General features: G+C 37.8%; 1 pseudogene; it reads left to right on the forward strand.

Annotated features, from left to right (window-relative positions):
- Window positions 1-2320: 2320 nt before the first annotated feature.
- On the forward strand, window positions 2321-5549 carry LOC135229418 (olfactory receptor 6F1-like; annotated as a pseudogene).
- Window positions 5550-8623: the final 3074 nt, after the last annotated feature.

Consider the following 8623-nt stretch of genomic DNA (forward strand, 5'->3'; position numbering starts at 1 on the left):
CCGTATATAGTCTCTTACAACTAATACTAAAAATAATCAAATAAAAATAGTGTACATATGTATTAAAATATGTGGCATTATTATCACGTACTTCAAGGAAATGTGATGAGTTCATGATCTGACAAATTCAACAGAGTAATTGAAAGTAAAATTTGAAAAATACCATCTCATAATATAATAATAAATACTCTATTGATCCTCTTATTTACCATCATTGCAAATTGATTTTTCAATTTTGAAAATGGAATATGATAAATCTTATTATTTTATTCATACATCTTGTGATTTAAAATAGAAGCTGTTCATATCAGTAGATTTTGGAAATAACTTTGAGCAGTGACTCATATTTGAATATAAATTATCATTTCCTTGAACCTTGTAATTAGATTCCACAGACATGTATAAAAAATTTTAGGTTAAAACAGCTGAAATGTTTTTTCTCTATCTTTATAATTAACTATTGATTTAGGTTCTTGCACTACCTAGGGAAGCCCTGGTGGCACAGTGGTTAAGCTCTCAGCTGATAATCAAAATGGGCTTTTCGAATCCACCAACCAAACCAGGGAAGAAGGAAGTGGCAGTTGGTTTCTACTCAGTTGGTTTTAATTCTACTCTGTCCCACTGGGTCGCTCTGAGTCAGAATAGGCTGGACAGAAATGGATTAACCTAGCACATCTTGGAAAACTAATGCAATTTCTCTGATCTGTAGGTTCTTTGTTTAAAAATTAGAAGAATACTAAATCATTGCTGCTCTGACCAGGGATATCTTCTGGAAACTTGTGTGAAATGCAGACTCACAGGCCCCACCCCAAGTGACTGGATTGGAAGGTGCGTTTTGACAACAACCCTAGGTAATTGACATGCTGAGTAGTACTTGAGACCCTGAGATCTAAAAAAAAAAAAAAAAAAACCTTATCTAGATGACCTTAAAACCCTTTTCTCTGTAAATGAAGTATGGCCGAGGTATAGACCACTTTACTTTATAGACACATTTTCAGTCCATATATACTCTCTGATACTGAATACACAGTGAAAACTGAGATTGATGGAGTATAGGACATTTGTTGAGTTTAAGAGTGTGATTCGTGGTGAAGAAAGGGAGAAAAAGGTAATGCTGAGTGAAGTTACTAAAGTGGAAGGAAGCTTCATGTGTCTTAGATAAAGGAAGCAGTTTGCCTAAGTGCATTGCTGGATATAGAAATATTTCTGGGTGTGAACTATGTATTCATGTAATGGAGAACTTTGAATATCACATTAATGAGTTTAAACATGAAAAATCAAGACCCACAGTAAAATTGTGAAAAGAGGAAAAAAAAATTTGAAACCATTTTTTTTTTCAAATTCTTATAGTTTATTTCTGAAGACTATTTTAAAAAATATTGCGGTGAAATGTATATAACAAATCATTTATCATTTCAACAATTTGCACATGCAATTCAGTGACATCAATTGTCAGTCATATGGTGAAACTATAAAAACTATTCATTTCCAAATGCATGCAATCTTTAAGAGAAATTCAGTATCCACTATTGCACTTGCCTATTTTAAATATTTCATATAAGTAGGATCATACAATATCTGTCCTTTCGTGTGACTTATTTCACTCACTGTTACATTTTCGAGGTCTATTCGTGTCTTAGCAGGTATCTTAACTTTATTTCTCTTTATGAATGGATAATATCCCATTGTATGTATGTATCACATTTTATTCATCTATTCATCTGTTAACAGACACTTGGGTACTTTTGAGCACAAAGCCTAGGAATTAGAGGAACAATTGGGAAGCTATTACTGTCAAATATGCATGTGAAAGGAACCTATGTTTGGAAGGCAGATTTTTGAACAAAGACAAAATTATACATTTTTATTCAAGGACCATGCACAAAAAGTCGCCTTAGAAAATACTGAGTCCAAATGAAATGCAGTCAGTCCTTGTGGGTTTAGATTTAATTTACGGCTGAAACAAATGCATGGTGATGCCTAGAACAGGCTGATAGGAGCAGAGAGGCTGGATTTGAATCTTGTATCTTAAATTTACAATCTTTGCAAAAAAGATAAAATTATTTGCAGATTAGTGTCCTAAACTGATACTTGGTTATAGTAACAAATGACTTACTGCTGCATTAAATTAACAGATACTAACCATTCACTCCTCTGGGTACAGAAGAGGCATTCATAAATGTAAGAAAATGTCTGAATATCTACATTCAGTTCACTCTCTTTCAAGAATTCATTTATTTTCATTTTTCTAGGAGTGTGTAATTTGTTTCAAAGTCTTTCAGTCTTGAGTCTCTGTTTCCTGCTTTATTTCAGTACCACAATGGGCACAGACAATGGAACTGTCTTCCAGGAATTTCTTCTGTTGGGCTTTCCAGGCTCCCAAGACCCTTCAGCTCTCTCTCTTCATGTTTTTTCTAGTGATGTACATCCTCCCAGTCGGTGGTAATGTTGCTATCTTAACGTCGGTGAGTCCCTCTCACCAGCTCCACAGCCCCGTGTACTTCTTTCTGAGTAAACTCTCTTTCCTGGAGATTTGGTATACCACAGCTGCAGTCCCCAAGACCCTGGCCATCCTCCTGGGGAAAAGCCAGACCATATTGTTCACTGGCTGCCTTTTGCAGATGTACCTTGTTTTCTCATTAGGCTGCACAGAATACTTCCTCCTGGCAGCCAGGCTTACCACTGCTCTCTTGCCATCTGCTATCCTCTACACTATGGTGCCATCATGAGCAGCTTGCTTTCAGTGCAGCTGGCCCTAGGTTGCTGGGTCTGTGGATTCCTGGCCATTACAGTGCCCACAGCCCTCATCAGTGACCTCTCTTTCTGTGGCCCACATGCCATCAATCACTTCTTCTGTGACATTGCCCCCTAGATTGCCCTGGCCTGTACCAGCACACAGGTAGTGGAGCTCATGGCCTTTGTGATTGTTTTTGTGGTCATTTTAAGTTCCTGCCTCATCACCCTGGTGTCCTATGTCTTCATCATTAGCACCATCCTCAGGATCCCCTCAGCCAGCGGCTGGAGCAAAGCCTTCTCCACATGCTCCTCTCATCTAGCCGTGGTGCTCATGTGGTATGGATCTACCATGTTCCTTCATGTCCGAACCTCAATCAAGGACACCTTAGATCTGACCAAGGCCGTCACTGTCCTGAACACTGTGGTGACTCCAGTTCTAAACCCGTTCATCTATATGCTCTGTAACAAGAAAGTAAGAGAAACAGTGCTAAAGAAATGGAAGAGAAAATAAATTGCCTGTAACATAACAAATCTCCTGTAAATTGTGTCCAGATGTATAGAGGTCTCAAGTAAGAATATGAGAAAACAAAGTAAACCATCCATGATAGCCAACCCATTGTCATAGAGTTGATTAAGGCTCATGGGGGACCCTACGTACAGGGAAGGGGGAAAAAAAGGTGAAAAACAACAAAAAACTGAGTAAATTGGTGCTACTGTTTTTGATGTAAGCAGACTTTGTTTTTTAAGGAGAATTTTGTCCTTGAGTTCCATTTATAAAATTAGGAGCACATGCAGTGAGAAGGATATTTTACGAAACAGATTATACATTCTTGTCCTTTTTAAAGTTTTTCTTTTTATCACAAAAGTGAACAATTTAAGAATAATGATATTTATGAATGATGAGGTGTGAGAAATAGGAAAAGTTTAAACAAAATGATAAATGAAATTGAAACATACAGTTATTTCAGCATAATTTTTTTGGATAAAATATAATAAAATAGATACATATGAAATTAGGAACTGCAAGTATAATGTGCCGCATTTGTTTAACAAGTTTACTAAGCTATCCAAAATGTGGGTGATGAATAGTAAAAAGTAGATAATCAGGATGGGGGAAGGTTTGGCTATGACAGTAGAAGCCCTTTGCATAAAAGTTTTGTCCTTGTTTGTTGTGTGCCATGGAGTCTATTTTTGACTCATAGAGACCAAAAGAGTGATGAGCTTCTGATTGTTAGTCCACGCAAGTCACCAAGGGCATGGCATCCTGTGGCTTCAGAGGAAAAACAATGTACTGCTAATTATAGTAGTTAACTGATTTTTCTCCAAAGGGGATCATTCCTTAGGGAACCAAGGTATGACCCTTTTTAATCATCAACACATGAAGGGTTCGTTTCCCTCCATCTGAACACTTTTCTACGGCTCTGGGTTAGAAGAAGCAGACCAGGGATCTATAGTCTGAACCAGGCTGCAGCTCTATTCTACATGTCCCATTCTTCTTTGGTTTACACCTATGCAATGAGGGTGCTTTCTCGTAGGAGAAAAGCCTTTATGCTGAATAGCAGCTATTCACTTAACCTTGTTTTCATTATTTGAAACTCCTTCCAAGTCCCCAATTAAAAATGGAGTGGAAGAGGGGTTTGAGGGAAATACGAAAAAATATTTCGTTGTATCAGTGATGAATAGTATTATTCAAAAAGCATGTCTATGTTGAAGATCTACCTCTTGTGGTATAAAAATGAATCAAATTATACATGGTCCGCTTCCCTACTTTATTCACTGTGAGGACAAGGTTCAAATTCATGACTAAATATTCAATATTTCTAAGCTTATTTAATGGGAACTTCTAAATAACTAAAACTACTGGTGTAAACTTGCTCACTTCCCTTGAAGACAAATAGCATTTATATTTCCAAAGGTGAGTCACCGACTCTCAAGACCACAAAAGCAATGTCTAGTATCACTCTCAATAAAAGTTACCTTCAACACATTTTCCCACATCTGCTCTTCATCTCCCTACAGTAAAAACAAGGAGAGAGCAGTTTTAGTTTTAAAGTGGATAAGTCAGTTTGACGTGGAATTGTATCCAAGATTTAATGTTAAGTGAAGAAAATCATTAGGAATATACAGAATAAAATTTACTAAATCAGGTATTTCCTTTCTATGTTAATGAGCTCTACCTAAATGTAATTTTGCAGTACATATGTGATATACTTTCGACTTAGATTTTTTTTTTTTTGGCAATTAAAATAATTTTTGTCTTTAAACTGGTTTATTATGAACAATTTACATTAAAGTAAAACACATAAAGTGCTCATTCATAAAAACAAAACAAGTTTTTAGGTTTTATTTGTGTGTGGTTAAAGTGAAAGTTTACAGTTCAAGTTAGCTTCCCATATAAAAATTTATACACACGTTGTTATGTGACCCTAGTTGCTCTCCCTATAATGTGACAGCACACTCCTCCTTTCTACCCTGTATTTCCCGTGTCCATTCAACCAACTCTTGTCCCTCTCTGCCTTCTCATCTCACCTGCAGACAAAGATTAGACTGGAAGCACACTCTTCACAAGTATCATTTTGTGACTTATATATAGCCCAGTCTAATCTTCGTCTGAAGAGTTGACTTCAGGGAATGGTTTTAGTTTTGGGCTAACAGACAGTCTGGGGGCCATGTCTTCCGGGGTCCGTCCCTCTAGTTGCAGCCAGACCATTAAGTCTAGTCTTTTTACTAGAATTTGAGTTCTGCACCCCCTTTTCTCCTGCTCCATCAGGGTCTCTTGGGCTCATATTTTCCTTTTGACTTTGGGGTTCTTCATTCTCCTTTGCTCCAGGTGGGTTGGGATCAATCCATGGATCTTAGATTGCCTCTTGTTGGCTTTTAAGACCCCAGATGCCACTCAGCAAAGTGGGTTGCAGAACATTTTCTTATAAAATTTGTAATGTCAGTTGACCTAGATGTCCCCTGGAACCATGGTCCCCGGGCCCCTGCCCCTGCTACTCTGTCCCTCGAAGTCTTTGGTAGTATTCAGAAAACATCCTAGCTTTTGATTTAGTACAGTTGTGCTGACTTCTCCTGTAATGTCCCCTCACACAGTTGTGGAGGCTGGAAAGTCCCAAGTCTGTGAGCCAGACTGGAAGCCTCTCCTGACTCGCATAGCTGCAGGGGCTCACAAACCCAATATTGGCAGGTAAAATGGCAAGCCACTGGTTTACAGACTGCAGAGGCTGACGTATCCCAAGAAAGGAAGGTAAGCTGCTAGCTCAAGTCCCAAGAACTGGAGGTCAGATGAACAGGCTCCAGGTGCAGGATCCAGAGTGGTCAAAAGCCAGTGGGCCTTGCCAGAATGTCCATCTATATTGGATGCAGGCCACACCCCCAAGGAAACGCCCTTTCAACTACTTGGTTACTCACATTGTAGAGGTGATCACATTATATCAGATCTCATCATGGAGGTGATTACATTATTATTTGAACACCAAACTACATCATTACTGCCAAACCACTGAGAATCATGGCCCAGTCAAGCTGGCACACAACCTTAATGATCACATGTGGCAAAATAATGAATTTGGATCCCTACCTCACAAAATATATGAAAATTAATTCAAAATGGATCAAGTACCTAAATATAAGAGCTAAATCTGTAAAATTTTTAGAAGAAAAATAAAGTTAAATATTCAGTACCTCATACATGGCAATGGATTCTCATATATGACATCAAAAGCCTATGCAATTAAGGTAAATATAGATAAAATGAACATTACCAACAAACAAATATGAAGCTATTTGTACATCAAAGGACACTATCAAGAAAGTTAAAATAACCTATGTAATAGAACAAAGTAGTTGGAAATTACATATCCAATAAGAGTTTGATATTTAGGGGAAGTCAGAACAGGTGGACTAATCTAAAAGCTAAGAAGTTTCCTAAAAGCAACCAAATACTTTGAGAGACAGGGTAGCGGGGGGGGGAGGGGAGTCTGGGGACCATGATTTCAGGGGACATCCAGATCAACTGGCATAACGAAGTGTATTAAGAAAACGTTCTGTATCCCATTTTGGTGAGTGGCATCTGGGATTGTAAAAGCAAGTGGCCATTTAAGATGCATCGATTGGTCTCAATGCACCTGGAGCAAAGGAGAATGACAAACACCAAAGACACAAGGAAAATATGAGAGAGAAATATGAGCACAAGAGAAAGAAAGGGCCACATAAACCAGAGACTCCATCAGCCTGAGACCAGAAGAGCTGGATAGTGCCTGGCTACAATCAATGACTGGCCTGACAGGAAACACAGCAGATAATCCCTGATGGAGCAGGAGAAAAGTGGGATGCAGACTTCACATTCTACCAGAAGACCAGACTTAATGGTCTGACTGAGACAAGAGGGACCGCAGAGGTCATGGTCCCTGGACTCTCTGTTAGCCTAAAACTAAAAACATTTCCAAAGCCAACTCTTCAGACAAAGATTAAAATATTAGACTGGACTTTAAGACATAAAATGATTCTAGTGAGGAGTGTGCTTCTTAGCTCAAGTAGACACATGAAACTATGTGGGCAGCTCCTGTCTGGAGGCGAGATGAAAAGTTAGAGGGAGACAGGAGCTGGTTGAATAGGCACGGAAATACAGGGTGGAGAGAAGGAGTGTGTTTTTGCATTGTGGTGAGAGCAACTAGGGTCACATAACAATGTGTGTGTAAGTTTTTTGTATGAGAAACTGACTTGAATTGCAAACTTTCACTTAAAGCACATTAAAAAAAGAGTTTGATATTCATAATATATAAAGAACTCTGACAACAACAAAAATATAAATAACCCAATAAAAAAATGGACAATGGATATAGACATTTTTCCAAAGAAGACTACAAATGGCCGTCATGCACATGAAAAGATGCTCAGCATCATTATTCTTTAGGCAAATGCACATTAAAACCACAATGAGATAACAGTCTGTACCCAACAATATGGCTATTATAAAGAGAGAGAGAGGAAAATATCAATTGCTAATGATGATGTGAAGAAATTGGAAATTTTGGGCATTTCTGGTGGGAATGTAAAATGGTACAGCCACTGTGGAGAACAGTTTGGTGATTCCTCAAAAAGTTAAACAAAAAATTACATTTGACCCAGCAACTCCTCTCATGGGTATATACCCAAAATAACGGAAAGCATGGATTCAAACAGATATTTGTACACTAATGTTCACTGCAGAACTATTCACAGTAGCCAACTGGTGGGTGGATAAACAAAATGTTGTACTTATGTAGAATGAAACATTATTCAACCATAAAGATAAATGAAGTTCTGATACATCTACGTCATGGATGAACCTTACAAACATTAGGCTCACTGAAAGAAGTCAGGCAAGAAAGGACACATTTTCAATGCTCTAGAATAGGCGATCGCATAGAGACTAAAGTAGATTAGTGGTTATCAGAGGTAGAGAGGAAAGGAAAGTGGGGAGTTATCGCTCAATGGATGCTGCGTTTCTTTTGGAGTGATGAAAAAGTTTTGGAAATAAATGTTGATAATGGTTGCCCAACATTATGAATGTAATTAATGTCACTGACTTGTACATGTAAAAATGGTTAAAATGGCAAATTTTATGTTATACTTATTTTTACCAGAATAAAATTAAAAATATAAAAATCAGAGATAGGAGGAAGCTCCAGGAAAGAAAGCTGAGAGTGAAGAGTAAATTAGAAGAAGAACCAAGACAGCCTTTTGCCCTATGATACAAGGAAAAAAAAAAAGTTTTTCAATAGAGAAAACTTCAACAAAAGAAAAAAGGTCACTGAATGAAAGCTTAAGAAGTTGATTAAATGGTCTAATATCCACTTATTTGCCTTTTCTCTAAGATAAGCAGAGGAAAGAAGTCCGTATGGTA

Source organism: Loxodonta africana, unplaced genomic scaffold (genome assembly GCF_030014295.1).
Source record: "Loxodonta africana isolate mLoxAfr1 unplaced genomic scaffold, mLoxAfr1.hap2 scaffold_29, whole genome shotgun sequence".
NCBI classification, from domain to species: domain Eukaryota; kingdom Metazoa; phylum Chordata; class Mammalia; order Proboscidea; family Elephantidae; genus Loxodonta; species Loxodonta africana.